Source organism: Hesperophylax consimilis, chromosome 26 (genome assembly GCF_061612785.1).
Source record: "Hesperophylax consimilis isolate HC1 chromosome 26, BYU_Hcon_1.0, whole genome shotgun sequence".
NCBI classification, from domain to species: Eukaryota; Metazoa; Arthropoda; class Insecta; order Trichoptera; family Limnephilidae; genus Hesperophylax; species Hesperophylax consimilis.
The window spans coordinates 26,132,259-26,156,133 of record NC_142861.1 but is presented as its reverse complement, the minus strand read 5'-3'; the positions used below and the strand labels follow the sequence as shown (position 1 = coordinate 26,156,133).

At 32.6% G+C, this 23,875-nt stretch overlaps 1 protein-coding gene across 1 annotated transcript in view; it reads left to right on the top strand.

The window, feature by feature from the left end:
* The first annotated feature begins 15,557 nt into the window (after positions 1 to 15,557).
* Positions 15,558 to 23,875, top strand: part of Nlg3 (Neuroligin 3) — a 725,436-nt gene continuing 717,118 nt past the window's right edge. Inside the window, exon 1 of the mRNA XM_089647690.1 lies at positions 15,558 to 15,855. The gene's annotated coding sequence lies outside the window, so the exon portion shown is untranslated. The remainder of the gene's footprint in view (positions 15,856 to 23,875) is intronic.

Below are 23,875 nucleotides of genomic sequence, written 5' to 3'. Positions count from 1 at the left end.
TCTCACAACCATCCTATTCCCTATCTTTATATCCTATCTTTTTTTCCTCCCCACCACCTTCAGCTTCACAACGTACCCCAACTAGGAATGATATGTGCTCACTCGTTCCAGACGGTTGGGAAGATTTTTTCCAGGCCTCGATGAAATTGTCGATTCATTCAAAAGTAATTCTTTCATCAAAATCCAAATACATACAAACGCAGTTTAGCAAAATTTATTTCCAGCTTGTTTTGCATTTTAGTTGACATCCGAGCTTTGCATGGCTTAGCTTACTAATACAATAATTATTAACCTAATACCGCCCACCTAGCAATTAATGCCGTGCCCGACTGCCCCCAAAGCCATACATAACTTTATACTGTTCTGTTTGAATAGACAGAGTTAGTACTTCCTTGGTAAATTGTTTTTCGATAGTGTTTATCCACATAGTAAAATGTTATGTGTATAGTGGAGTAGACAGTTCTGAATGATGAATTCGGCAACGGTTGTTAGTCATAATAATATATTATGGTGGTCACATCATTTCGAAAGTTTATGAGTAACTTTATGTGTCACGTTTAAGCTTTTTGTTGAATCCGGGGTTGGTATGTCATGTTGACGTTTGAATTTATCCCTCCGACTGCAGTTCAAGGCGATGGGTTGGAGAAAGTCCCTTTGGATATGTAAAAAATCTCAATTTGTCTTTCCGAATCCGGCCCGCCACAATCCTGATAAGTCACCAAACGTCTCAAACTAGTATTAAGATTACTAAATTAACCTACGGTAGACGTGTTGGTTATCTAGTGAATTGTTACCGGGGGTCGCAGATTCAAACTTTTCAGATTCAAAATTCAATCCTAAAATTAAAGTGATAAGCTGTAAGAAATCAGGTTATTTTATATTCCTGTTATAATCTTAATAATTTCAATAAATAAAAATATTTTTTTAAGTTCTGCTTTATTTTAAACTAATATTTGTCATGTCTCTCTTGAGTAAATGATCGATAAACCTTTACCAATCTGGAAAAGCTATTATTTAAAAAAATATACTCGTATTTCCATAATATTATTTCATCCTCGAAGTAAGTTTGTTTTATTATTAAAAATAAAAATATATAACCAATTCGTTTTCCAGTTATTGATTCAAGAATAATTCCAATAGATTTCCTAGTGCAATCGAGCCAAGTTCCTCACATATTTGTCAAAGTTAAACTTTAACTTTGAAAGTTAAATGAGTTTTCTCGATTCCAAGTGGAAATTCTTAGACAAAGGATCTCCACTGAACTCCAGTTGAATGTGAACAATAGTTAGAGGAAATCTAGAAGGATGATAACACCAATGTGTTATGCGATCCCTACTTTCAAAGGTTGTAAAATTAATATTAGGTTAAAACCATTGAGGTATTATATATAGAGTAAACATCAGCGTTCGAAATGTTGACAACGACGTTGAGCCAATTGTCATCATAGAGATGAGATAAAACGGGCGTAAGTCGATTACAAGCGTTTGCCGAGTACGGGTCTCCAACGATTATGCCTACATGTCCACTACAGATACTGCACAAATCCTTCTAGAAAATAAAGGAAAAGCGATGGTTCATGGTCATGTAAATTGCCTTTTTTTATTGAGAAGTTGGCGCGTCGGTAACCCAGAGGACATCGACAGCCACCACAAGCATCTTCCTACTTGCCCATAAAGTAACCATATTTTTTAAACTGATTTTGTACGTAATGCCGACTATTATATAACTATTATCTATTTATACAACTCAATGGTTGAAACTGATTCTTATCATCAACATAAGCCTACAGCCTACACGTGTATCTCAGTAATATAATTTGAAAAGCAATTTAAAAATTGATACGGTGTGTTTGCTGGCAAAAAATAACTGATGATAATATATATTTTCATTAAATTTATATTATACATTTTTCCCTACTTGTACTTGGTACGCTCATCTGGAGACAGATTTCTACAAAAACCTTCCTTTACTCAGAATAATAATTAAAACTACCTTCCGAAAGGAGCTCATTATGTTTTATCGTTAAAATTGACTGTAAATTACATCCCTGGTCTTGGGTAAAATCCCGGAGTAATATTAAAAATAATATTATGGTATATAGTATTCTAAATATCACGTTCCAGAGTGGAAGATGCTCTCAGTAGCGTCCTGTTGTAAGACCACAATTCACAGTTGAAACGTTGCTTGAAATGGCTTTAGCCGTATTTGGTGGGTCCTTTGAGGTGATTTCTCACGAAAACGGCGCTATATAAGTTAGACAAATATTATTATTGGTGACCAGTTCTGAATACCCAGGTGATTATTCACCTTCTCCTTCTTTCTATCTCCTTTTCTTCCCTACTACTTTCAGCACCATAACATACCCCAACTGGGGATGTCATAGTCTCGACATTTGGGACTCTTCTGCGGGATTAAAGAAATGGCAGTACAAGTACTTACACAGTTATTACGTATATCTCTTATAGTATTGTTAAAATTGTATTTTATTAAATGAAAATGAAGTTATCAGTTCGGAAAAATCAATAAAGACGTTTGTCTCGTTAAAGGATGTTATCAGCTCTTAAAGGCGTGTTTCAAATTAAATTATGTTATCTGCTCTGAAACATCAATAAAGGCGTGTCTCTAATTAAAGGATGTTATCAGCTCTTAAAGGCCTATTTCTAATTAAATTATGTTATCAGCTCTGAAACATCAATAAAGGCGTGTCTCTAATTAAAGGATGTTAGTATTTTTAATTAAATCATGTTATCAGCTCTGAAACATCAATTAAAACGAATCTCTAATTAAATTAATGTCACTGGGTGGGTTGGTTTGTTTAAACAAATATAAAGTTCAATTTGGGAGGCCGGTTTAGGTACCGTCTCCCCAGGAACCATTTATTGGAAAACCAACACCCCTGCCATAGGTCTCCTCAAGGTGTTTGCTGCGTTTGGCAACTTAGCTGGGGTGTCTGGGTTCAAGGAAAGAGGTTTGTATAGGTCTTGTCGGTGAGTGCGTTTGCCCACCTACTGCGTTGTGTGCCGGATCGGGAGAGACTGGTTGAGGCAGACACTCTGACTTCTCCAGCCGGACTCTCTCGACCCATCACCTTGCACCGAAGTGGGAGGGATGGATTCATACGTCCGTCAATCCTGGACACATTGACTCCCAGATTTCTACCCATCCCTCATCTCTTTTTCGTTCCCATAACTTCCTCTCCTTCCTTTCCCTAAAAAGAACGTCCACACAACATCCCCGAAGATGGCATACGTCCTGAAGTATTTTTCTTTCCTCAGGGGATTCTGTATGAAGCTATGGAAAAAAATTATACTTACTACTACTACTTTTGTGAAATATGATTACTCGTTAAGAATGTTTCAGTTAAAACTATGTTTGAGTTTGTTTTAATTAATAAAAGAGAAATCAAAATAAATGTTTCTTACTAAAACCCACCCCAAATGCGAATGTATTTTATTATAAAGATTTCTTCAGAATTTAAAGTCCGTTTATAAAATAAATCAAAGTGAGATTCTTTAGAGTTTCTATCTGGTCATTAAAACTTTCACTCTTTGTATCAATTCATCGCTCTTCAGCGAAATGCGCACCCTTCAGTGCTTTGCTTCCTTACTCTTGCCCTTAGAGACAGCTTCTCAATCCTTGGGTTAAAATTAAAATAAACGGAAAATGTCGCTTCTGGAACTATTTAGCTAACCGAGTATTGAACTCGCGCTGCCTAAGTAAGAACCAGAGGCGGTTCGTTGGAACGTGCATTGTACTGCTTGTCTTTAGTCTTCACTTAACTTATCTATTCTTCAATCATCGATATACGAAAGTACGCTCCAGTCGTGTCAGGTATTTTTTGCTATCTTCTAGTACACGACTCCCGTACAAACACAAACTAGCCGTAAATAATGTTGTAGTGCACAAAACTTCGTTTTACCATTCCCGGGGATAGTATCGGGCCGTATCTCGACTACTCGGTCTACTGAAACGGTGACGGTGTAGGAGCAGTGCAGATATATCTCATCCCGTGCACTATCGACACATGCGCGAAGCGCCTTGAAGGTATCTAAATTTTGCACCACTTTGGTCATGCGTAATCCAATGCGTCTAAAAGGAATACGTTTAGGAATACTAATACACAATGTTAGCGCTATAAGATTCACATACTTAATCACAAGCATATTTAAATATTTTTTTAGAACGGTACTGCTGAACTCTATATTTAAATATGTATTTAATGGCATTAGCTACGTCATGAATATAATAAATAAAAAATGGAATTTGCATAAGTAGGTTTAAATTAATTTAATCACCAATGGCAATATTCTTCATGGAAAAAGTAATAGGTAAATGTGCCGTAAATAAATTCAATCAAGCATTAACGTTATACTTTTCAGCCATAGAATGCACACCTTTTTAGTGTTGTCAATTAATAAACATTTATCAAAAGCTAATCTGACGAAGGATCGACATTTAATGGGAACATTTAAAATGTTGTTTTGATAGTCAGCAAATGTAATATAATTTGAAAAGACTAATTTGAGTGTTTATTTTTTTATAGCTTCTCAAAACGCCTTGCCGTAATATTTTAATAATAATTTAGATAGCCTAACTTCAATATCTTTAATTTTCTAAATGGAAACTGAAAAGGCCAGTACTGAATGGAAATGAAACTGAAAGCTATAAGCTTACCTAAAATTAGCTCGTGAAAGTTCTATATAAATTCCATACCTATTTGCTAAAACATTTCGTCTGAGAGATTTGGCAAAAATGCAATTCAGCATTTCTTCAATCGCTAAAATAAATGCAAGATTTTTTTTAAATAGTATAGCAGTTTTTTTCACAATACAAATTATATTAACATTTTCCAAAATATTTTTTTAATGTAACAATACCAGGTCTGAGCATTTCAAACAGTCGTTAGTACCTAGATTTCATGAAGTTAGTAATAGATTCGCAGATGTAGCGAATCTACTCGTATTTAACTGCATGGAATGTACGTAGGTACAGGAAGGCTATACTATAATATCTTTTCAATCTCAATTATACTAAAATAAAGTCGCTATCCGCGTGTCTGTTTGTGCGCTTAGCTCTTCTTGATTTTTTCTTGAAGGTTTATTTATGTACATGCATATTATATTTATAGAAAGTAAAGCTAAATCAAGCAACATTGGGTATGGGGTCAGTGAGTCAATACTAATTAAATCTAAGTCGACTTTTAAGTTTCTATTTATTTTATGCGTTCTGTTGTCACTGTAGATGATTTACTGTTTATGGAATTTTAATACCATCGATATTACATAAATACATTAATAATTATACTTATCATAGAGAGGCATCACAGTTTCTTTCAAATGATAAATTTCAAGGTAACTACTTTGAGACCTTTAACATTGGCTCACATACAGTTTATTTTATTATATATCTGCATTGTTGCAATTTGTAAGACATACGTATGCCAAGTATTCTTAAGATTTATGTCCTTATTTTGTTGAGTGCATTTTGGGTATGATATGTAGTTTGTTTTGGTGTCTTGTATTATGTTTTTGATGTAATTGTCATTTCACTGTGTAATATAAACATATTCATCGAAATGAAAATAAGCATTCAACCTGTCTGTCTGCCCTAAATACTATTTTAATATAAGGTTGTATTTTGAGAACCATTTGTCCTACACCTCAAAAGTTTAGTGCCTCTCTTTCACCCCACACGAGTTAATTAACGAGATAGAGTGAGAACGAAGGCCGCTGTCGGAAACCGAGTTAATTGACGTATCCTGTTATAACCGTGTTTCATTCGAAAAAAATACAACCTCCTAAAGCCTCTGAGGCTTAAGGAAACAATAAAATACGCGGGATCGTGGGGTGAATTCGGACTTTGAATAAAAAAAACACAATTCGTTATTTTCGGAAAGTTCCAGGTATGAAATGGTTCCAAATAATGATGACAAAGTTCCAAGGTTTTGTTTTGTTGTAATTTTTAAATGTTTGTGTTCGATGTGGAAAAAGAAAATCTTGGAAAGTTGATAATAAATGGTGTTTTAATAAACACGTACATCATAAAAAAATTTAAGTTTTATTACAAAAAATTTAATTACCTAATACGTTTGTAAAAATATGATTAGCAAAACGGTTTCAACCTAAGAAACATGAAAATTATTTAATTTTGTTATTTTTTTATAATTTTTATTGAAACATATAAACAAGGTTACAATTTTATAACAATATTAACACCAATATTTCAATCAATCTCCTAATAAAGCAGCTGCTTGTATTTAGGAGAGGACAACAAAGTATTTTTACATTTGTTTAAATTAAACAAAAAATATTAGTAATTTAACAAAAAATAACAATAAAAGTAACAAAAATATAGGTTAGTTAATAAATGATTCAAAGAATTGAAAAGGAAAAAATATATTTCTAAACAATAAGTAAAGTTATGAGGTGGTACAAGAGTATTTTAATTTAATTTTTTTTTTAATATTTTTCTTAGTTTTCTTCCGATTGTATATCAAGGGGTAATTTATTAAATAATTTTACACCTTTGAATATATAGTGATGCTGGGCTGTTGGGGTTCGTGCTAGTGGCACGGTTAGTCCTCCAACAGATATAATTCTTTTGCTAATATTCAATTGTGGTAAATTATTTTTACTAAAAAAATCTTTATGTATTTGTAGAAGTGCAATTTTGTCATAAATTTTTGTAAGTGGGGGAACCGGGAAATCTTGAAAAACATTTATAGTTGGGTAGTAATATGGCTTTTTTAAGATGATTTTTATTAATATTTTTTTAATAGTTTCCAATGGGAGTAGGGATGATTTATATGCACCCGCCCAAGCCACGATTCCATATTGTAGTACAGAGTGTGCAAGTGCATAATAAATATCTTTTAGTATTTTTAATGATACAATATTTCTTAGTCTAAAAAATATGTAGATCAGTTTTCTCATTCTGTCTACTGTGGAATTTATTTGACTTTTCCATTTGATGTTATTATCAATAATTATTCCAAGATATTTTATTTCTTCTTTACTACTAATGTGTATACAGTTTAAGTTACAGGGTGCGATTCTAAGGAGGCAATTTCTTTCGTGAATTTTTATGTTTAGATTTACATTTGAGATATTCCCTGTTACGCTATAAGGTATAAAATGGGGTTTTTCGACATTTAGTGTCAATTAGTTTTCGTCAAACCATAGTTTAACGATATTTATGGCATTATTAGCTGATACTTCGACCTCATTCCAAGAATTTCCTTCAATAGTTATCACTGTATCATCTGCGTAAGATATAATGTTTCCAATGATTGGGAGTTCAAAAAGTTCATTTACATATAATATAAATAGTAAAGGTCCCAAAACAGTTCCTTGTGGAATTCCAAAATCTTTATTTTCTATTTCACTTAATTCGTTGTTTACTTTAACCTGTTGAGTTCTTTGATAGAGATAACTTTTTAACCATGTTTTAGCTTTGCCAGTAATTCCTATATTATTTAGTTTACTAATTAATTTTGAATGTGAGACACTATCAAAAGCTTTACGGAGGTCAATGAATATACTTAAGCATTTTTTGTCTCTATCTAATGTTTTGTAAATAAACTTAGTTAATTTTGCAATTGCGTCTTGTGTGCTAAGTTTATCTCTGAAACCGTATTGACTAGGATTAATACATTTTTGGTTATCTGTATAATCAGTAATTTGTTTTTTTATTACTTTTTCGTGTATTTTTGCAATGTTGTTGATAATAATATTGTTTTGTTGTTTGAAACTGATAACATTACACGCACGTTAACATTACCTTGTGGATTGAACTGTGTTTATTCATCAAATCCGAAAATAGCCAGTTATTTTACAACCTTCGTCTTTCCCGTTTTATTCATGCTCTTACTCTGTTCGGCCTCACAGCATACCTCAAGTGAGGATGCCATAGTCTCACTGGCTCTAAACAGCTGAAAGTAACTGAAATTCTTGTACAGTATTCACATAAATACATAGTTCTTGAAATGGGTATATTAAGATAATTATTTTTTGCATTACTATTAGGCTTTTCCGTGATCTTTAAATATGCTAATGGGTACTTGAGAGAGCAGAGGGTGTTTTTTAAAAATCTCACAACCCTTGTCTCGAGTCCGTCCATCCGACAGTTAGGGGCGGTAAAGGGCACTTCATAATTAAATTGTGGAAGGTTCTTTATAATAAACGAAAACATAAAAGATACCTCGAGGTTCTCGGTACCCAAAAAGGCCCTGTCCATTGTGATGGATTAGACAAGATAGCTGTCTGCTAAAATCGAAACCGATTAGTTTCCTCTCGTGCACGAATAACAAAATACATAGCATTTTCATAGACAGGTAGCATCTTGTGTGGTTCCGAGAAAATCCCCCCACGAAATATTCCTGATTACCAACACCACTAAACGGTTTATTGCTAGAAGTGCGCTATGTTCTATCTATTCAAATTAATGCACATGAAACCTCTCGAATTCGTGCCGATCGCCAATTCTGCAAAGCTCTTTCTCACGTACGTCAGCTTCCAAGCACCGTCACCAGAAAACTGGCAAATCATCTTCCTTCTTCTAATCAGCCAAGCCTGGAACCGCTGTCCGTAAGTATTTCCAGATATAAGGCATCTGTCCCAATAATACAAATAACGGGGTACTTGATTATCCCGTTACACTTTATGTTTGACAGCTAATAACATGTTGATAAAATGCCGAAACGGGCCAAGAGTTTAATGGGACATTTGAAATGAATAAAGATAATAACCAACATATCTACAATGTTGACTCATTTTTGGAGGCGAGTTTGGGTAAAAGATGGCACTTATTTGTTTCAATGGTTTGTCAGCGTCCAAGAAATAAATAAGGATGTTCAAAATCAGTTGAACATTGTTCAACTGATTTTGACTATTTTAAGATTAACTTGTCTACAAGATTTAAAATCAAATCGCTATGGATATCGACATTATTTACATAAGTGAGATTGTGATTGAACGGCAAGCATAGTAAGGAACATGAGTGAAAAATATTACGGCTTGAAAACATATATTAATATAGAAAAACAGGCGCTGATTCTGAATATATGATTTTAATTATTTATAATTACAATAGTTTTTGGAATTATTGAATTTTCATTTAAACACAATTTAAACCGTGAGATACTCAAACCCCTTGTGATTAATCGGTGGGTTCTTGAGCGGCTACCTCTCGGGTTTTCCGGACGCGTGCATTAATAATGCAAGTTGCGCTACGTATATTCGCACATGGGTTACTACTACGACTGAAAAATTATTTAAAAAGAATTCTTTTATTTTTTTGGAAATCATCCTAAAATATTAAAAAATATATTGTTTTCATATCGACCCGAGTGGGATTGACCTTAATAAGGAAACAGAAGTACGTATAACGTCACGCGTACCCTGTCACATTTTGATCGTTTTGACGGGTTTCTAAAAATGTAAACATTCCAAATTATTTTTACTACGAAATCGACATTTGTAAAAAAATATAAAAAAAGCGATATTTAAGTTAAGTAAATTCATAATAACATTAAAAAAATGTCTGAAATTCATTACTGCTACTGGCGAACTGATCATTAATAAGATAATCTTTTTGGCATAAAATTTTATTTTCATGATTTTTCAGAAAAGCTAGATATTCACTTAACCGAACCCAAAAATTAAAGCCTTAATTTTATTAAGGCCCCGTAGTAAGCGTTCAAAGATGGTTTGAAAGGGAGATATGTAAATACGAATGTTAGAAGGAGCAAGTTTGTATTAAAGTACGATAAAAATTAAGCAAAAATAGTAAAAATATTTAATAAAACATGACTTGTTTGAAATAGAGCAAAAAATCTGGACAAATGCTTTAGTTGCATTTAAAATACACAGTGAATTTTGCTAATGCCTATAACATATTGAATAACTACGATTCGTTCTTAGGTTCAACAGCTCGGCTGTGGAACGAACTGCCGGCCTCTGTGTTTCCTCCCTCCTACAACTTGTGACTCTTCAAGACCCATGTTCACTTCTTCCTCTCCACAAAAAGACCCTCCACACAGCATCCCCAAGATGACATAGGCCCTGAGGGAAATTATTTTCTTTAGGGCCTCCTGTGTGGAGTTAATATAAAAAAAAACTGAACAAAACGTGTTTTAAATAATTTTCGGAGTTTAATTTTTTTCTATGGAGTGAATTTCATATAATTTACGTTTCGGCATAACAAATGTATAGATATATATTTTTTTTAATAACATACGAGTTTAATTATATAATGTTTTGAAACTTAAAGAGTTAACGACCAACTTGTTATAAATTGGGTATATTGGGACCTAAAGTTAACTACTTTCATTTTTGAACTGTTGATAGTTTAGGTATTCTATCGTCTTTTCTATATTCATTCTAACATATGGGAGAACTCTGCTTGTTTTTTACCCATCCAATAACATCATGCGGTATATCTGTGATTCCAACGATTGCCTCCTAAGTCATTTCAAAAGTCCGGCGTGATGATAATATCAGTGACCTTAGACTTGTACCTTATCCATTCGTTGGTCTTTCTAGATCGCAAGTACACACCTAGTATTTCTACTTCCATGACTACAAACAATGAATAATTTCAATTGAATAGAAAGCACTGAAATTGAATTGAATCGAATAGATTTGAATAGAATCGAATGGAACCGACACGAATTGAATCGCTTTGAATTTAAATGAATTGAATCGAATCGCATTGAGTTTAAACGAATTGTACCGAATGGAAACAAACTGAATTCAAACGAAATATTTTGAATAGATACCTAGAGTTCATCTAGTGTATTTCTAGTAAATGTTTCAGCCGTTTACCCACAGTTAATTTCGCCAGATTATTTTTCTTTCTTTATCATTTGAAAATGAATATTCTTTTTGTTCCTTTTCCTTTCAGATTTCTTGAAGACTTTGAGGGTCAATGTTTCCTTTGATAATTCAGGACACTTAATTCACCGTTTAGAAGGATTTAAATTGAAATTAACTGCTTGGCGTTCCTGCGATAAAGTCGAGAGGGAGGAAATTAAACATAAAAGTTCATAATTATCAAAGAATTTTGCCTACCATGTTCGAAAATCTACGAAAGAAATGATACTTAAAAGCAAAACACCATTAGTGATCCCACGCATTTTTAGAAAAGGAAAAGTCCATGACATAGTTGAATCATTTCAAGAGTCACAAAAACCAATAGTTAAAATGTTGCTTGAAATGACTTTAACCGGGTATTGTGACCAGATCTAAATACCCAGGTACCTTTCTTTTATCCATCTCATACCCCTCCCTATACTTTTTAGCCTCAATATTATATACTAAACATATCCCAATTGGGGATGCCATAGTTTCACTGGTTTCGTTTAGCAGTGAGAATTTTGAATTCTTTTGCGGTATTTACATAGATATCGCAGCGGCATCAGTAAAGAAGTGTAATGTAAAAAACAGTTTTATTACTGTTTTAGCATTTAAGTTCATGTATAAATAAAACTTGATCGCACCCTTCCTACCATAGTTCCATATCACTAGTAAGCAGTGGATTCTAAGCCACGAAAGGAGAACGTACATAAATAACTAACGGTGTTTTAGAAAAAATAGCGTAGTGGTATTTTTATGGGATTTAAAATAAGGTATTTTCATTATAAGTAGCCACCAAACTTGGTGGATTTTAAATTTAGTTTGTAGGTCAAATTACGAATGTAAAATATATAAAATACATATATTTCGCCTCAAGTAAAATCAATTCTTATTTTAATTTTCAACCATCAGGATGTCAATAATGTCGTAAACTCATTCTTCGAACACTCAAATTTTTATGCGGTGTACATTTTAGTACTCTTTAAATAGCCAATTTTCCAGACTTTAAGCTAAACAGCCTTTAAAAGCGTCACAAAAGCTTTTAAAAGCATCTAAAAGACACGTCAAAAGCTGTATTTGCCCATTGCATCCCATTGCCTCCGAAAGGCTTCAACTGCGTTGGGCCCGATCTCCAACAACTCTAACAAGCCATAGCCATCGCTGCCTGACCAAAGCAAACACTTAGTGAGGCAAAGCGAGCGATTTTTGCCACGTCCAATCAAAACACCACTCGCAATCACCCTGTCTCTTTTGTCTATCACAGGGTGTTCGGGGAGCATCAAGTTGTAAATTGAAAAAATAGTTGTTAGTATCTTGATCTTAGGAGTGTAAGAAAAAGTTTTTTTTTCTATACCGTACTACTCTAAGCCTGCAGAATAGTATATTGTGATAAGGTATGATTATGAATAATTTTGAAACCTTTATGGTGGAAATCCATTGTGATATGATTTTTTAATAGATTAAAACACTTTTTATCAGGTTTTAGTTCACAATTTTTTAACTAGAAAACTTCATAACGTTATTTATGTATAATTTTATACATTTTTGGAGTGATACATCATTAATTTTCTTATAAGTGAGCTTCATATACTTGATTACATTACAAAAATCTTTTCATCACTCCACATTTTCTTCCTATTTAGTATACTTTTTTATTATTACTCAAATCTACATAATTAGAAAGGATTTAAAAATATAATTTACATCTCAGACTAAATTAACAAGACACTTCAAGAACACAGGTACATTAACTAATATTTTATCATTTAATACTTAGAACCATTGGTTGTTACTTAGAACCATATAAATTGTAGTAAAATATACTGTGAATTTCCAAATAAATATTAAATCACTTCTCAAGTATAAAACTCATAACTTAATTTCATAACTATGTGAAATTATAAATTTACAACTTAATTATAACTTCGTAACTTTTTAACTTTGTAATTTTGCAGATTGATAACTTTAGAACTTTATAACATCAATTTTATAACTTTGAGATATTTTAAGCAACGTATCAATTCTAAAAAAATGTTTCTTAGGAGAAAGATCCTGAAATAATCTGCCACTTTCAATTTTATTTATTATTATTGTTTTTAATTCGTATAACCCTATTTAATTTAAAAAAAAAGTTTTTTCGAATTTAAAAATTATATGTTATTTAATTAGTTAGGTTACGTTAAATTAATAAGTTTGATTATCTTTTATTGAATGCACAATTTTTGATAAATACACTTCATTCTCTGTAGTGTGAAAGATATAATGACATTTATATATTGCTCTTCTGGGATTAAACCTGCGACCTATATATACCTACCCATAGTCAATCACCACTCTACTTATTTATCCTCCTGTTAAACCTGCTCCCTAGATATGGTGGTGATGCACAATTTTACATATTATAGGCATATTTATGAACGTATTCCGTACAAGCTTGAACATTCGTCCTTCTGGGAGTAAGTGCGAGTGTCGTAAAATGAATGTTTTTAAATACAGTCAACATTCTCAAGTTACGAATAATCTGAAAATAATTTATTTATTCTACTAATATAACGAGGGGAAAATGTTGCTTGAGAAATAATTGAGTGCTTATTTTTTTTGAAAGTATATTTTATTTAAAAAATATATTATAAGCTATAACTATTGACCTGAAACATCGCTGCCTAAAGGACAAATTAAAGAATAAACGCCGCCGACGGGATTTAATCCCGCAGCCTTCAGTTTTTCGGCAATTAGAAGGCTGCGAGAGATTTTTCAATGACAATGGGTGTTTCAGGTGAATGATTATTGCTCATAATAATTTGTTTTACTTTGTGCTATGCGTAAAAACCTTTATCATATAAACATTAGTTTATCATATATATTATTACTTACATACTAATATTTGGACTTCAATGCAAGGACTTTTAGCATCCTTAAATTTAAAAGGGAGTTCATTCAACATTTTAAAGCTTTTAAAATAAATATTGTTTTGTGTTGCCTTAATTTTTTCTTAGGAAGCTTAAAATCGTAGCAAATTTTTGTATAATAACCATTGACTCTATTATTAGTAACACTTTTTTAACATATGATCGAAAAATATTTTATTTTTTATAGTATTTATGTAAATACTAGGGTATTATATATACTAAGCTTTGCCACACACTTAGAATATTTAGTTGGCGTTGCATTTTTTTATCCTAGTATATCTGCTACAGTACGTGTACGAAGCACTTTTTATAGCACATATCTAAGCAAAAGATTAAATCTACTTATTTTAATGTTAATTTTTATTTTTCCGTGACTTTAATGTCGCATTATTCAGAAATTAGGAATATCACTCGTTCAAATGAAGGAGTGAACCAATATAAATAAATGTTTAGGCATTTTTGGAATCACATTTAACCACGTAGCTACTTGCGAAAATCTGTTTAACAACTTCTTCATTTCCAAGCAACTGGATTACTAAACAAACTATCGATATTCAATTATAATGAAGGAATTGTAATCTTCACGTTGTAGAAGAGTAATGTAATTTTGAATCCGTTTATGTAAAAAAATGTCTATTACTAAACAAACTAATTTTGCATATTTGTATTTAAAAACGATGCATAATTTTTCTCAAAAATAACAAATAACATACCATCAAAAATATTGATACAAACATCAACATGAAACAATATCATGAATCACAACCACATAATGTTTTTAAAAACAAAAGTTTCAAGTTCTTCGAAAAATCACAATTTCCATGAAAGTAGGTACCTCCTTTTCTATATTTCCCTGACCCCCAGTTTTCCCCCGCTTACCCACTCCCCCAAACATTTCTCCCTATCCTCCCCATTACTGGTTTATCTTCGAAAGAGACGGCGGTACTTTTTCATCTCGGACTCGGGAAAGCTCGCAGCTTCGACGATTTCCGAAAATTCCCGAGCGCGGCCGAGTGCTGACGAGCTTTCACGAATAATTGCGATGAAACACGAAGGCCGGTCGAAGAAATCTCGCAGAAAGTACTTGGGATATTTTGTCATCAGCAATCGCCAACTGGTTCTGTGCTTTCCTGATAACCACGAAAAAAATATGTATTGGAGATACCTACAGTGTGTCCAGTGTATACAGATCGACGAAATAGCTCAATGGTTAGAATCATAAAGCTAATGCCAATATAGCAAAAGGTTCGTAAATCAATTAAAAAAATTAATGAAGCGCGAGTTTGCTAATAAAATATTCAAAAGTTTTAAGATGTATCAATGATCAAGTTTTGTAAGTATTAAAATAATCAGCAAATAAATTATTAATTAGGGAACTAACTAATAAACTTTCAGTATCATGTCTTACGGGGCGTCCCCAACTGCTTACATCTACTTTCGCACTACACGCCCTCTCTAACTTTTCCATACATCCGTTAAACATGATCAGAACATCAAGTTTTAGTTTTAATACGCCAAGACACATTAATAAAAAACCATCGTTTCAATAAGATATTGCAAATAAAGCGGAATTCTACTCGTAAATGCGATGGAAGTAACAGTTTATTTTGAGAGGTAAAATTCCAAGTTTACATGAAAAGTCTGCACCCCAACAGTGCCCAACACCTTTCCCGGACAACTCGCCATCCATTCGTACGTCTCCGCCACCCTTCGGCCAGGATGCGCAGATCCGTTGCGCAGAGCACATAACCTCAACTCGCGCCTCAGTTTAGCGACATCCGCCTCCGTGCGGGCATGTCCGAAAAATGCCCGAACCGCCGCGAAGAGAGCCTCCTCTGACCCGATTTCGAATACAACCTTAACCTAACCTGCACAGAATCCTGATAATCAATGCCTTGTCATATTGTGGTATTAATACCTCGTGATTTTACGCTGGCAGGACCAAAAAATATTTTGTTGCAAAAGTGGGAGTGATGCTGAATTGAACTTTTGGTTGATTTTGAGTGTGTGGTAGTTTATGAGATTACTGATGTGTTTATTGAGTGAAATGATTTTGATAAGTGTACAAGTGACATTTTAGGTATATAGAACAGGTACAAATATTATATATTATATCATACATTTTTGATTTGACATGCTTCAATAACTTTTAATTTTTTATAGTTTCAATTAAAATTAATGTTTTCAGTGTTGATAATTTTTTTTCAGATTCTTCTTAAGACTTTTGTATATCGCTAATAATTAATACATAAAAAAATGATTTTTGCAAATTTTCTGTTAGAAATTATGAGTTATTTGAGGGACCCAAAAATATCTTTCTGAAATCTAAATTAATGATTTAAATCAGACTCTTAGATTTAGTCGCGAGATCAAGAAGTTATTTAGAAGAGAAATGTTTGTCGCAGAGTCATTAATTTCCGTAAAAATCGTCAATCAGCGTCAATCAACGTCAATTAATTAAGAAATTGATTAGCATGGAGTCTTGAATACTGAATTTATGTTGGTAAATCTAGCATTTAAAGTGAAAACGTATATTTTTCTACACGTTTTCCTTAATTACGTTAACGTTAACTACGTACAATTATAAAATTTATTTGTAGGTAACAATGTCATTAATTTTAAGAAATCCTAATAGTCTGGCTTCGCCCACTTTTACCAACCATTTTTGGTACATAATGTAATACGAGTATATAGTAGTAAAATATGGAACAAACAATTTGGCAGCTGCTTTACTTTTAGACAGCTAAACGGGTATTAATAGAATAATAAAAACCTCGTAGCTCATGATGTTAAAGATGATGTATTTCAAATCCAGAAAAATCAGTGTTATGAGTGCAATTTTCATGACGGTACAAATCACCGTTCGGGAGTTTCGTCTACTTCAAACAATCAGATTTTTGCATAATCATTTTACTATTGAAGCGATTATGTTATGCTTCCTTAAAATTTACGTAAGTTTTACTAAAATAAATTATGAAAAGAATTTTATGTAATCTTTGACGTTGATTTTTTAATATTTTAGTTCATTCATTTGATTGAAATATCCTCCAGTCATTAAAAAATCATTTTCTCGTGTAATTTAGATCTTTCTTTCCAAATAAAGTAATTTAATCTTGATTACAATAATTGCTTACAAAGTTTAATGTTTCAAACTAAACCATCTCCACTGTTCTCATTGATGATATTATTATGAAATCATTCATTATTTCTTATTTCAAGCAGTTTCATATTCTAAACTCCTTTGAAATGGTCCCTTGTCCCAGGCCACTCCCGACTTTATCTGTTCCAGCATCGTTGAAGACGGTGGAAACGTATTTCTAGCTCGTAAAACCGTGGGTATAAACGTTGAGCTTATTTTGAAAACGAAAACATAAGATAAATATTTTTAAATGCCCAGTTCGCTCCGGAATGTTGGCGGAGGGCAACGTTGTACTTATTCTACGCCCATTTATTTCTACTGGAAGGGCACATTTTCTTGCGTACAATTCGCCATAAGGACAACAAGGTTTCAAACCTTATTGGAAGGAGTTAACATTGTTAGGTAAATAATTTTTACACACCGTAAAGAATTTCTATCTGCCCAAAACCAATAGGACTATAACATCCCCGATTAGAGGAAGTTGTTCTGTGGAGCTGTGAAGGAGTGGAGTAGGGAGGGAGATGGAATAGAGTAAGGATGGAAAGTACGAGAAAATTCTGATATGGTCACAGAACACTGTTAATGTCATAACAATCGTTTTTTTTTATTCTGTATAAATATTGATCTTTCTCTAGGGTGATACTGAGAGTATCGAGTATTTTGTATCAAAGCCAGATAGTTTTTTACCTCCAACATTCCATTCTCAGTAACTTTTGTTACTTAATTTAACCTCACGGCATTACTTGACAGTGACTTATTATCTGTGAATTGTCGGGAATTTTGGGCAGTTAAAAACTTTGATATTTTTACAAATTAAAATGAAATTATATCATGAATTAACAGCAAAAAATGTCAAAAAAATTGTATGTGCTTTTTCCAAAGGCTTACAGTTCTTTTCAGGTCATCATTCATCATCGTCTCCCACCGTCTTGATATGTAAAATTTCATTCAATGTCAAATTTTGAGAATATCACATTGTAGTCGTTAATCATGCTGCATGTCCACTTGTCCAGCAGAGTTCTATTTGAGTTTATTATAAACATTGTAATAGTTGCGACAGTTACTATAGCCTCGTCTCTTATGCACTACTTGTTTTTTGGTTTCATAAAGAGAAACCTATCGTTCAAAGGTTGCAAGAATGCATAAATGGTTAGTGGCGTCATAATACATGTAGGTATGTGCTTTAATCCATCGAGATAACCGTGCACGACGTTATAACGTAATTCTGGTTCAATGAACTCAAATTTGCTTTGAATTTAATTTCAGTTTTCCATTATGTACGTTATTACTGCAAGAAATTATACACGTTTAATGAAATTAATTTTTTTAAATTAAGAATCATTTCTAATTAAGGCACTAAGACTAATTTAGGCAAGCAATAAAGTAACTACCTGCCCATAGTATAATATTTCAACAGAAAATATTTCTAGTTGTTTTTTTTTAAATTGGAATTATTATATCCTGTGATTTTTCACGGATGTGCGCTAGCATCAGATATTTTCAACGCTTCTTTAGCGAAAATTGTTAAAAATTCTATACTCTGAATGCTTAAACAGCCTTAAAAAAAAACACGCCCGTTCATCAACCGCGCTTTATTGTTTCAATTTTTTTATCTTTAACAATATTCGCTGACCTCACCTCACGTTTTCAATTACCAGCACCGATGGTTATCTGCAGTCCATTAATATGAAACGTGCCATTCGCGATATCAGCGCTATGTCCACATGTTTCTCTTTTCCGAAACCCGCACTAAACCTTATACCATTTTCGCCACCAGTCATATATGCTTTTGATTTTTCTAAATTTCACCTCCTTTCTGTTATAAATAGATTCTACACTAACTTCAATGACCCCTTTTACAGAGCGTACAACTTGGCATAGCGGTCCAAAGGTGCAGTAAAATTTAGTTGATTTTTTTCACTAACCCCACATAGGAGACTCTGAAGAAAATAATTTTCCTCAGGGCCTAGTTATCTCTTAGGATTCCATGTGAGGGTTTTTTTAATGAAAAGAATGAGAGGAAGTCTTGGGAAGGTAAAAATAATTAAAGTTGGTTAGGAATCTAGGGATCAGTGTATTCAGGAGTAACAGACATATGGATATATCCCCCTCACTGCGGCGCAAGGCGATGGGTAGAGACACCAGTTAGAGAAGTCAAAGGGTCTCCCCAAACCAGCCTCTCCCGATCTGGTACGCCACGCAGTTATTGATCGCATCACACAATCTAAATACACCTCACCCGATAAATCTGGGCATCCCTGCTAAATCACTAAATGTAACGAAAACGACAGTAGTGTGACCTATGACAAATGTGTTGGTTATCCAATAAATTGTTTCCGGGGCAGCGGTACTTATAGCCGCCTCGCAAATTTGAGCTTCTGTCACACAAAAATTGTACTTTTTCCAACTCTCAACAACATTTTCCACTAATTTAGGTGTGCCGTGGCGAATATATGACGATTCTAAAATTTCCATCACATAAAACAGGTGAGAACTTAGGTAAAAACCAGTTTTTAATGGAGAATACATCGGAAAACTGACTTCATTGATCCTTTTGGAATACTTTGCATCATAGGATTCCAGATACCTACCTTAAAGTGTACATATTTCACATTTTGCCGCATGAGAACGGTTATTTTTACGACTTCGTTCTTGTACTCGACAGTTCGGCTGTTCAGGTTTCATCAATGCTACAACGGGTTCATCCCTTCTTCTCTTTAAAAAGACCCTTTGCACATCGTCCCCGAATGTGTCACATATCCCGAGGGAAGCGTCAAAGCCCACAGTGTGGAGTTAACGAAGAAAACAAATATTTAAATAAAAGGGTGAGACGAATTCCGGCAGCAAAACGTATCCAACCCTACGATATAATAGAGTGAATAAATTCTTCTTTGGGTACCTACCCATTGAATTAAAGATTCGCAAAATAAAATCACATTATTACTTTTGCATAATGCAGTTGTGTTATTAAATGTTTTACATCAAGTGAGATACTTTATATTTATAATTAAAACATAATTTCGTTTGTAGTTCTATATATAGTAATCTACGTGAAAAACTCAACCAGGTAATGTTCTGAATATTTTAAAGTAAAGAGAACAGAGAAATTAACTAGTTACTATTCGTTATATTATTTTTATTTGCCGGTAAATATTTCTTATTAAATGAATATTTCAAAATGCAACTTATTTTGAGGGGTAATACATTTAATTAAGAATTTATTATTTATCTTTTTTTCTGTATCCTTTCTCCGTCCATCACATATATCCGTAAGTTATGGAAATATATAAATAAAGTACCTACGTAAGTTATGGAAATATAAATGTGAAGTTCTTCCGTAAGTTATGGCAATATAAACATAAAGTTCCTACCAACGTAACTTATGGATCTATTGAAGTAAAGTACTGACGTAAGTTATGGAAATATCAACGTAAAGTACCTACTTAAGATACGGAAATATCAATATGTAGTTCTTGCTTCTTGTGTGGTATGGAAATATCTATATTAAGTAGGTACCTACGTAAGTGATGGTAATATCAAAGTAAAGTACCAACGTAAGTTATGGTAAAATCAAAGTAATGTAACAATAAATAAGGTATGGAAATATCAAAATAAAGGGCCTATGTAAGTCACGGATATATTAGACTTCATTTGATTGTACTTTTTTATACGTACCGCATAATAATGATTTTAACGGTTGTATAATCGATACAATTTATTCTAGTTTTTTTCTGGTAGGTCATTTTCCGGACTCCTGCTAAACTGGCTTGCAATGAAACAATCTGACATCCATGTATCTTTACCACAGTAACAATAACAACAGTGATCTTTTAACCTTTCAACCTAACCATTTTAACTGTCTAAATCTCAGTTATCCCTTTCGCGATAAAACTCGAGTCAGGCGTTTATCTGATGATATAAAACGGCCGTAGTGTTTTTTTTTTTCATTTTGAAAAGCGTCGCATAAAAAATTCGCCGGCGAAGCCTCCGCACTCCCCCAGGGTGGCAGATTTACAGCCTTCCACCAGAAAGCGACCAATAAATAAAGTAACGCACAAAAAAATATGGCCACATTATTTTACCATCTCTAGTGTGTTTTTATTTAAATTTCGCAAAATATTGTACACCACATGACTAACACATACGGCATCAGAATTCATGACCTAAGAGTGACAGTGAATGAGTTCGTACTAATATAATACAGAAGGACCAAAAACGTGACATAAAATTGTACGCAGTTTGATGTGCCTACAAGCTGCCTATGTATACCAATATTAAATGATTTTTAACGCCTGACTTGACGTGAGGACAAACATGCTTCAATGTCATGAAACGATTATGCTGAAAATGAATCAGTTTTTATTACGTCAGATATTGTACGATTTTCTATCTGATAGTATTTACTTTATCATTGTGTTCATCGATTTTATTATTTTCACTAGCGCAGACCGGTGAAAAATCACGGGATATAATAATTATAGGGTTTGTGAAGCTAAAAGTGCTCATTTTAAAAAAAAAAATTTTTTTTATTTTTTTATTTTATTTTTTTTTAAAGAAAGGCAAACATTCCTGGGTTACGAATAACCTGACAATATTTGAAAATCTTCTACTACCACCACAAAAAGCTGAAAATGTTGCTTGTGTTGTGATGGAGGACTTGAAGGTCGCCGGCCGAGGAATTGAACACACTACGCCTGAGTGGGACCCCAGCGCGATGTCAACTCGGCCACCGACCGGTCATGAAACATAATTTACCTAAGGATTGACAATTTTAGACACGATCAGAATACTTTTTGATTGAAAACCTTTAGTTAACCTAAAAAAAATATTTTTAAAAAAAAATTTACAAAATTGATTCACATTTCAAGTCACGAAATAATAATTAATTAATTCTAATAAAATGATTGTGGTACTTACTTTTTCGCTTGCTTGAATTGTTCCCACATTCAGTACCATTTTTTTTAAATGAGAACCTGATTAACAGACAGAATCATGCCCGAAATTTGTATTTTTTATCGTATATTACGTATGTAAAAATTGACATTAGCGCCACTACGGAAACCCAAATTACCTAATTAACAGATGACACTTCTATGTTCCTCGTATTTTGTTCCTTTACAAATCATAGAATATTATATTTCCAATTTTGAAACAAACAAATAAAATATTTACTAAATAGACTACTTTATCGCTTGTCTAAATTTTTCCCACAGTCAGTTTCAATTTTGAAATTGAAACTAATAATTTGAATTCTAGAGTTTGTTAAACTAGAGTTACAGACAAAACTAAAATTAGTGTTTTTAATAGTTACTATGCGGCATCAACCAAGTTTTTACTCTCCTTTATGAAAAAGTCTTCTCTGATTGAACCAATGAAAATTTTGTAAAAACATTATTTTTAAACAGTCTCACACAGTCTTGCAAAAAAATGATTTTATTGATGTATAGTTTAATTCTTACTGAATATAATTAAAATTCAATAATTTGTAAAACGTCATATTTTATTATGATTACTTCGAAATTACGTCCCGACTAAAACAAAAATTTTACAAAAATTCGGACTTGATGAAGCTTGACTCACGATTTGAGAGATTTGCTACATTGGAAAAAAAATCTCCTTTAAAGGTCGATGGTAGTTTTTCCCTGTCTTCCATTCTTAGAAAAAAAAATCAACAATATTTATAAATGTTTGCTATTTTAAGAAATGAAAGGTGACATGGCGAAAAGCTTTTTTTCATGTAATCATAAATTATTGTGGAAAATCACTGGCTTATTATTTTTTCTAAGGCTTAGAAAATTACCAGGACTTCGAAGAAAACCCAGATTATTTATTCATTTACTACACGTCCTAGTGGAATTTTCTTAAAAAAACTACTAGCTATTTGTATCAAAGTAAACAAAAAATTAATACAATAAAGAAAAATGTAAGAATAGTGACAAAAAAAATGCAACAAAAAAAAACCACACAACAAAATACATATGAACGATGGAAAACACATCAGAATAATGAAAAAAAAAGGTTGCAAAAAAACACATCAAAATTCATGGTTAAAAATGTGAACAGGAACTAAAAATCCCCACGAATATAAGTCTATTTGTGTATAGAAGAATAAAAGTAGTAGAATATACAGCATTTAAACTGATTGGTTTTAAGATGAAATATATCACTCAGATCAGAATATTTGTTTCCAAGACTGTGAAGAAATGTCGTCATGATTTTTGGGAACATGGATATTGATAAATTGAAGCAATTCGGGAGAGTCAATTGACCGGTCGGTGGCCGAGTTGACATCGCGCTTGGGTCCCACTCAGGCGTAGTATGTTCAATTCCTCGGTTGGCTAAGTCCTCCATCACAACACAAGCAACATTTTCAGCTTACTGTGGTGGTAGTAGGAGATTTTCAAATATTGTCAGGTTATTCATAACCCGGGAATGTTTGTCTTTCTTTAAAAAAAAATATATATATAATATTTTTTTCTTTGTAACATTATTATTATTATTATATTATTCCGATACGAACGTCAAAATCCAAAGGCATTTGTTAACCTTCAAAATTATTACAAGTTTTTATTGTCTTATTGCTGTTTGGAAAGTAAACTAAGCATTAATTGGATGTAGGTAATTATGAAAATTAAGATACTTTGATAATTAAACAATTGAAATTAACAAAACTTTTGGAAAACAAGAATATTTTCGAAATCAAAATATTGTTCGATTTATTTAATTTTTGTTTTTATTTGAACAATTTCTAGAAATTTTTGTTATACTAAGTTTTTATTTTCCAATGCACATTTGTTACTAAAATTTTGTTTACTTTGCTACCGGTTTCGCTACTAGCAATCTTAAAACTATTTTAAGATTGCTAGTTAATGACACGGTTGTATCAAAACCGGTAACAAAGTAAAATAAATTTAAGTATCAAATGTACATTGGAAAATAAAACTCAATAGAACAAAAACGATTAATTTATGTTC